Below are 9,023 nucleotides of genomic sequence, written 5' to 3' on the forward strand. Positions count from 1 at the left end.
ACGTAGGAGGGAAACGGACGTTATCGACCAGAGAGCGAGAGGAGGTATCGTGGTGTGGGGAGCATTTAGGTTTTATTGTGGAGGTCGACTACTCGTGGTCCTGATAAATACTTCTGTGTGACCTGCAAGAGGTGAATATATGCATGCCTGTATTTTGGTGCTATATCTAACTGTTATAGTGAAAATAGCCTGGATGTGTAACACTGTTAGCGACGTGCTAGATAGCGGTAGCATTCGGTGCTAATTCCTGAAGCTATGCTAATTTGACATGAGATAGCGTTTGATATTATGGCTCAATTCTGATGAATATGCTTTAAGGAGACAGACGTTGGAGAGAGAGAGAGAGAGAGAGAGAGAGAGAGAGAGAGAGAGAGAGAGAGAGAGAGAGACGGTTTTCCAACGATGGCCCTGCTGTTCTGCCAGTTCTGCCGTGTCCAGTTCTGCCATGCTGTGTTTTTCTTCATTGTGACTTCGCTACCGCGCCATTTCCCGCGCGTGTTTGGATTGTGACTCACCGCCATTGCCATTATCATCGTGAGACGCTCATCCCCCATTCACTCCTACCAATAACACCATAACCTGGTGAGTACTAACATACACATACACATGCAGGTGCTTTATTTTGTGCTCGGCTCTGAGTGAAGCGGCCATTACAGTTTTCAGGCCCCACTGCACACAAGCTGTCATAAACAGGCCTGCAACGGGTTCAAATATAATTGAATATGTATTTTGTATGAATGTGTGTGGGCCCACAGGTAAACTATTGAGTTTTGAGAGTATGAAGTATTAAAAAGGTACCGACGGTATTTTATTTTAAGAGTATCTGACGAAAATGGTTTTCTTTTAATTTAATAATTCTGTCCATTTTATTTTATGCTAAAATGTGTTAAACTCCTATTTTCATTTCGTGTAAATAAATACCTGTGAAGGGATTATTGCATTTAAAGTATAGCTGTGGTGGTCATTATTAAAATAGCAAACTTTATTAAAGATACTCATTAAAGTTACATATAAAAAAAGTTTTTTCCTACAACAGACCCAGTCTCATTGTATTAACCACTCTAGCTTTATTTTAACTTCATGGGACCTGGGTTACATGTACATAAAAACACTGGAAACAAAATGCAACTGCTTGATTAATGGATGTTATTCACTTAATTATTACCTAGCAATACAGCCAAGCTGGAATGAATCAAAGTTTATCTCAAGTTCCATGTACTTATATACATACTATATAAATTCAGTGATACTTCTTATTCTAATTCCAGAGATGCTCATCATGGCAAGGTGATGATTGCCAGAGGGAAAAGTAAGTAAATACAGCACTACAGGTCATTCTAAGACAGTAAAAGATGTGAATGTTTCAAGGTATTTACTAGGGGTGTCAATGTCTACACGTCTAAACGGGTACACGGATAATAAATCATAATTGTTTAGAAAAATCAATAACCGTTTACACGTAATTTTTCCTCCTAGTTTATTTCTCACCAATATATACGCCGGATCTGGCCTGCTAAGGAATATTTACTCTTCCGTTTAGTGGAAAAAAAACATTAAAAATGCTGATCGTATAGTGGCTGATATTAGCTACCCTCTCATCTCCGCGCAGCAGTGTAGACTTGCTCCGCAAGGCGCGCGGGCACAACAATCCTCACCGCGCGCCCCCGCTACGTTCTTCTTCGTGTACCCGCTTGATGTTCTGATGCCCGTCCGCCTTGTTGAAGCCCGTGTACAAAAAATTGTAAACGTTGACACCCCTAGTTTTTACATAAATCATACTATTTACCCCATTAGAACATCCTGATCAGTCTTAATAGATTGAATGACTATGCTACTACCATCCTCATCTCTCACTTGGTGTTGTTAAAGTAGCTGAGAAATGAGTAGAAGAAAGATAAACATGACCTATCCTGTCTCTGTCTTTGCAAAAGGGAAAATGCAGCAATTGCTGAGATCCAGAAGTGCCTGGGAGTTGCTGTGATGTATTGTGGGGTTGATAGTTTCAGCAACTTCGCTGCAGGCCTTCATTCAACCTGCAGGTAATATCCTTTCCTCTTCTCACACACATCCAAATACATATTGACACATGATATGATTCATTTACTCAGTGGTGAAATATTTTCGATTTTATCTGAAGTTTGGTGTGTGTAGGGTAGATGGCAGATAACAACATGCGATTAATTCTTAAAGTAAGTGCCTGTATTATACACAAATAGGGCTGCACAATGTGGTAAGCCAAAATAAAATCATATTGTTTTTTTTTACAGATATTATGATCGTAGGAATTATAATTTTTATGTCCCTATTTTTTTATGCCTTTACACCGGCGCCTCCCAGGGCTGGGATGCATTATGTTTATGGGTTGTCCGTCCGTCTGTCCATACGTCCCATTCTTGTCAACGCAATATCTCAAGTCACCTTAGGGGACTTTCTTCAAATTTGGCGCAAATGTTCCCTTGTACATGTATGAATATAATATTCCATTTCATTGAAGATTTTATCAGCTCCCCCCTAAATTACACAGAAATACAGTATATGATAAGGCTTGTGCTTTTCTTGAAAAGATGTTACAGGGATGTTATATTTGGCCTTATGTATGTGTGTTATGTATTAGGCTTGGGCGGTAATGCGGTAATACGGTATACCACTGGTCTTAAAAATAGCAACAGTATCAGTTTCAATACTGTCATTAAAAAAATGTAATGCACTTATATGAGAGAGTCGCGCACCGAGTGACCTGCCACCAGGCCAAAAAAAAAAATCAATACGCCAAAAATAAGTCACCTATCAATTCATTCATAAATCAATAATCATTTACATTAGGAGCGCCTCCGCGCAGCACAGTAGACTTGCTCCGCAAGACGCGCGGCCGCAACAATCCTCGCCGCGCGCTCCCGCTACGTTCTGCTTCGCGTACTTTATGCGCTTGATGTTGTTCTGATGCCGCTCTGCCTCGTTAAACCACCACGATGCCGCTTTCTACTTTGAAAACACGGAAAGTTGACACTGTATTTTGATAAGCTGTTGCACTCTTCAGACTCGTGGTGTGAACGGAACCGGACCGGTACCGGAACCGGACCGGTGCATTTATAAGAAAAATGCCGCTGTGTCTCCGTCCAAAATCCACTTTCCTCGCGCTGCCTGCTCGCACAGATCCGCTCGTGCGCACATGCGCTGATGCAGGTCGAGTGTTGTCGAGAAATATATGCAGAGACGGCGCTCCTTAAAAACAACATCAAGCCATAGGCAGCCTAACAAAATAAGGATTGTTTTTTGATAAGCTGTGGAACTCTGAGTTAACCTATTTCTACCTGAATTTCTATGAACTATTAGGCTGTTGAGTAAACCTATAACTTATATTTTACTTGATAAAATAAGACAATATATGCACTCATATGTCGTTATGTTTTATAACGTATAAAAGTATCTGTAGAAATGTGATGCTCCTCATTTTCCAGCCATATTTTTCCGGCCCCTAATTTTGGATAATTTCCATCAACCGGCACCTTAATAAGTCACTCTCTCCTTTAATCCTTGAAAACCTTGAATACACTCTGGTTGAACAAAAATGTTAAATGCAAATATAATAATTGCAGAATTGCAGACTGCTTGCTGTGCCACCTGACTTAAGCCAACTGCACCAATACACCATCCCACGCGTCTCGTCTGTTTAGGGTTTTTTCGGTGGGTACCACCGGGCCTGAAAAAAATTCTAGGGGAAACACTGCTACCCGTGCGCGTTCTGTCCGAACCCGGACCGACCCGACACATTAACTGTAATTAAGAGCCCGAGCCCGATTTCAACCCAACAATTATTTTTCATGCATGAGGCTGTTGTATGTGCATATCCGTGGGAAGTGGGGGTGCGGCTGCACCACTACTCACTCACAAAAATATACAAATCATTTTATAGGCTACGTTAGTGCTGCGATTAGGATATGACTGGACAAAGCTGACACATATGTTATCGCCTTCTCCCACTACTCACTTGAAATGATCCCGTACCTCGGACTGTCCTGATGACTTGCTTAACGTTAATTGTCCTGTTAATTTATCCTTTATGTCTCCAGGTTCCATGTTGCACTTTAGCATGACTCCTTTATTCTTTGATTTAGCTGCACAGAGCAGAACCATTATGAATGATGCGTGCGCACTATGTGTAGCGTCTTTTTTTTATTACTTTGTGTAACTTTGTACACACTTCTTACGTAGACCTACTGTGTTAAACATATAACCAATAATATTTAATGTTTATGCCTTGCCTTCTCCTCAGATAAGGGGAGAAGGCTAGGCATAAATGCAATGATAGAGAAAAAAAACAAAAAAAAAACGAATGAATGAACGAACAAACGCTTGTTTAAAGGCCCGGCCCGACCCAGCCCGAGGGTAGTGGTGGGAAATTTTGGCCCGACCCGGCCCGTGGGTCGGTTCGAGTCGGGCTCGGACAGAGAAGCTAAACTCTAATGAGTTTGGTGACGTCGTCTGAGCCTACTTTTTAATTAGTCAGGGTAATCTCGTATACCGGGGTAAAATAGGGAGGAGGTTTGATGGTATCAAAATTTGGATAACGCCCAACTCTATTATGTATGTGTAATTCCCTGTTTATTTCTGAATATTTTTTACATTCTCATTTCCAACATTGATAACTGCTAATTATGAGGAACTTTTTTTTTAAACCAGGCATTGGAGCAATGTTTACAGTAACGAAAGTTGTAGCTTGTTGTAGATATAGTAAAGAACCATGTAGTTTTCTGTGAGGCCGCTCAGTGAACTACATATCTCATCGCAGGCGTCATACATCACCAACTGCTTGTAGGACCGGCTTTCTGTGAATGTTAAATGAGACAACACCACTTATGTAAGTCGTGGCTGTGTTGTCTTTATAATTCTGTATTTTCTAGGGGTGTAACGGTTCTGAACCGAAACGGAAAACCTCGGTTCAGAGGACTTCGGTTCAGAAACTCATTCTATCTTCCCGAACCTCGGTTCATCCCCGCCCCGACCGCACACGTGTGTCAGGTCACTCAGGTTAGCTTCATTTCTGCAAGATGGCTAATAAACCTGAGCTAGTGGATCCCCCGTGTTTACACAACTTCTTATTCGTTGGTGTTTAATAGCAGTCGGCGTATACCCAGCTGTTTCCGTGACCGCGACCAACGAAGAAGAAGCTGTGTTAACACGGTGCCGTCTCCGCTAGCAGCGTAGCTTTAGCAGTAGAAGCTATCAGGCAAGTGTTCTTTTTAAATAAACTCCTGATGTACTTACAAACTTTAAAATGCCTCGTTTTGTGAGTACAGACCCTATGTGTACTACTGCAGAAGTTTGGTAACATTCCATGCATTATTAGTGGGGACATTTACGAGATATATTGTAAGTACCATAGCGCTATTACGAAGCCGTTCGGCTGATCGCCCTATCTTGACCACTGTTGACCATCGTTAAAAATGCTTCCGAGGGGGTGTTTGGCTGGAGGTCTTGGTGGAAATTACCTAGGGTCCATTTCACTCCGGACCATTACTTTAAGAGAAGTGCTTTTTATTTATTTTTGTTATAGCTCAGGCTGGTGTAAGAAATTTTTAATTTTTACTCAATTTAGACAATGTAGACTGGTCTTAGGACAAATGTTTATTTTTTGTATTCCTTAAGAGATTAATAGAAATAAAAGTTTTTGTTGTGGACTTGTTTAAAGAGCAGTGTTATACTTGTTAATATAACTAATGTTCATGTTCTTGATATATCCTTTAATAAAATCCAGACATTTTTTCTGGAAGTTTTCCAAAAGGTTTTTCAGTATGTTTTTAAAAACCGAGGTTTGAACCGAACCGTGAGTCAAAAACCGAAGTCGAACCGAATCGTGGTTTTGGTGAACCGTTACACCCCTAGTATTTTCACTAGAGATGCACCGATCCAGTTTTTTCCGATCCAATCCTATACTTGGGCTGAGCATATCAGCCTATACCAATACTACTGTTGAATGAATGAACCGTATACATTGTAGAGTTGGGCGGTATCCAAATTTTGATACCGTCAAACCTCCTCCCCATTTTACCCCGGTATACGGGATTACCATGACTAATTAAAAATTATGACATAAGGCTCAGACGACGTCACCAAACTCAAGAATAGAGTTTATCTTCTCTGCCCGAGCCCGACACGAACCCGGTCAGGCCGAAATTTCACACCACTAAAAAAAGACGGTTCATAACGGTTCCGCTCTGTGCAGCTAAATCAAAGAATAAAGGAGTGACGCTAAAGTGCAACATGGAGCCTGGAGACATAAAGGATAAATTAAAAACAGGACAATTAACGCTGAGCAAGTCATCAGGAAAGTCTGAGGTACGGGATCATTTCAAGTGAGTAGTGGGAGAAGGCGATAACATACGTGTGGGCTTTGTCCAGTCATATCCTCATCGCGGCACTAATGTAGCCTTTAAAATGATTTGTATATTTTTGTGACTGAATAGTGGTGCAGCCGCACCCCACTTCCCACGGATATGCACATACAACAGCCTCATGCATGAAAAATAATTGTTGGGTTGAAATCGGGCTCGGGCTCTTAATTACAGTTAATGTGTCGGGTCGGTCCGGGTTCGGACAGAACGCGCACGGGTAGGGTCGGGCTAGGTATTGAAACTGATACCGTTGCTATTTTTAAGACCCGTGGTATACCGTATTACCGCCCAAACCTAATACATTGCCATGTGAGTGAAGGCATCAGGCTTGACATAAACATTTAGCATTGTTAAAAAAAGGTAACAAATTAATACAGATATAAATGTACATATTATTTATTAACAAATAACAAAGTGTGCATTAGCAGCAAAAAGAAATAAATAACACTTGTAACCATGTACAATGCTATGCATGCGTTTAGGCAGTCTATTAGCTGGTTTGATTTGCATTGAGAAATTATTAGGCTAACTAGCATGCTATAGGCTATCTGAAAAGCACCCTGCCAGTCTCTAGGTATGTGAAGGGTATGTGAGGATTTGGATTTTGTTTTAACTCCAAAGGCCCAGGTGACTTCATAGTATCCTGGATCCATGTAATAACTGGCCTTTACAAATAAAAATCTGCCTGCCTCTATGGGAGTTTAACATAGGGGTGCCCATACTTATGCACCCTGTATTTTAATGAAGAACATTTATTTATTTACGATACATTATTCATTCACAAAGAAAATTGGTGTCCTGAAAGGCATGATTTTTCCTCATTTGTTTAATTAAGGCATTAAGATCAATTCACAAAAGATGATTTTTTTTTTATTCCTCTTTAGCATAACTTAGGCATGGGGTGCCCAAACTTATTCATAGCACTGTAAAGTGCACTGCAAACAGATATTTTAAAATGTAATATAAAATATAGCAGCTGCCTGAAACTCAACAAACAATGGCTTAATCAACCGGCGCTTGCTCCATGTTGCTCTGTTTGCTCATCACTAGCTGCTGTGCGTACTCTGCGTGATGACGTAACCAGCGTGACTAGATTGCTGTAACTGTATTGCTGTGTATGATATTTATAAAAATGGGCTGGATCGGAATGCTGGATCGTCCTCATTCATCTGATCCAGCTAATTAGTCAATATCGGAGCCGATAGCTGATTCGATACCCGGATCGGTGCATCTGTAATTTTCACAGGCTTTAACTATAGTTTAACAACAAACGTTGACTTCCTTGACTTGCAAATTATCTTTTAAATTAACAAACATATGTGTGATTCACAGCTCAATTTGATTAAAAAATATTTGTCTCTCCCCATTGAATGCCATACAAACCTATTCTGAAATAAGGCCGCATGGGGTCCACCAGAAGTGGCGTGACTTCGGCTCTCTATACTGTCTCACTCCCTGCTCTGGTTAATCTGATCGCCAGCTGACTGGCCACCGCAGTGTGATGTCGGGCTGCGGTCCGGCTAAAATTGCCTCTGGATCAACTAATAATAATAGAAAAATAATTTAAATCCTATTTATAGTAAGGACTTTTCAGTGGATCTTACTTTTTCCTTTTTCCCTTCCCCCAGATGCACCAAAGATCCAGCTGATTACTGGCAATTTGGAGGAGGATTCTTCTTTATCTGCTACATTGCACTGTCACCTCTGGTACAGACTCATTGACCTTTTGTGGTATGTTTTGATTTTATTTGATAATACACTGTATATTTAAGGTTAAAGGCTAAATAGGCTAAATTAAGAATGTAATGCATGTGCACAAATACTACAAATATTATTAGAACTACAGAGCCCCCAGGGACAGGAGAACATTGTGGAAAACAATATAAAACTGAATTGGAAAATACAAGCTAAAAAACAACTGACAACAACCCCCTCAGCCCAGCAGCTCTCCACCTGTTTCAAAAGTGAAACGCCATCACCTTGTCATGATAGTACAGCTATCAGACAAGATAGACACAGAGAAATAGAATTTTTAGATTTTCAATTCTTCCTTGGGGGTCTCTGAAGAACTGTTTGTGAATAATTGGTTAATATTGTAAATTTACAACTCAATACATTAAATAAAGGGATTTTAGAATCAATATTGGTGTGTATTTTATTTGTAATTAAGGTTTGCGACCTACTTTAATTGAAACTGTGAAAATATTTAGATGTATTGATTTTGTATTTCCTAAGTATGTTATCAGTATTTCACAATAACCTTTTATCATTTTCAGTCAGTACAGTATTATGTACATTAAAACTAATATTACAAAAACTGAATCATTAAATATTGAGCATGTGTTAATACACTTATTGAAGGTGTTTGATCGTAAGAATATAGGAAAAGGGTTTTGTTTTTTATGGTGTTTTTTTTTAAACTTATTAAAGGTGTTTGATTGTACTAATTTAGGAAAATTATGTTAAATAATGGTATTTTCCTGCAGAACTTTTAGCATTTTCACTTTATTAAAGGTGTTTGATTATAATCATTTAGGGAAATTATGTAAGATAACGGTATTTTTCTGCAGAACATTTTGAATTTTCACTATATTTAAGGTGTTTGATTGTAGTAATTTAGGAAAATTATGT

General features: G+C 39.6%; 1 long non-coding RNA gene across 1 annotated transcript; it reads left to right on the forward strand.

Moving 5' to 3' along the window:
* The first annotated feature begins 368 nt into the window (after positions 1-368).
* LOC311028998 lies at positions 369-8,777 on the forward strand. The gene is made up of 4 exons (XR_014598825.1): positions 369-582; positions 1,269-1,309; positions 1,932-2,039; positions 8,021-8,777. It is a non-coding gene; the product is annotated as an uncharacterized lncRNA (long non-coding RNA).
* Positions 8,778-9,023: the final 246 nt, after the last annotated feature.

Source organism: Eutrigla gurnardus (assembly GCF_963514095.1).
Source record: "Eutrigla gurnardus genome assembly, chromosome: 18".
Lineage (NCBI taxonomy): Eukaryota > Metazoa > Chordata > Actinopteri > Perciformes > Triglidae > Eutrigla > Eutrigla gurnardus.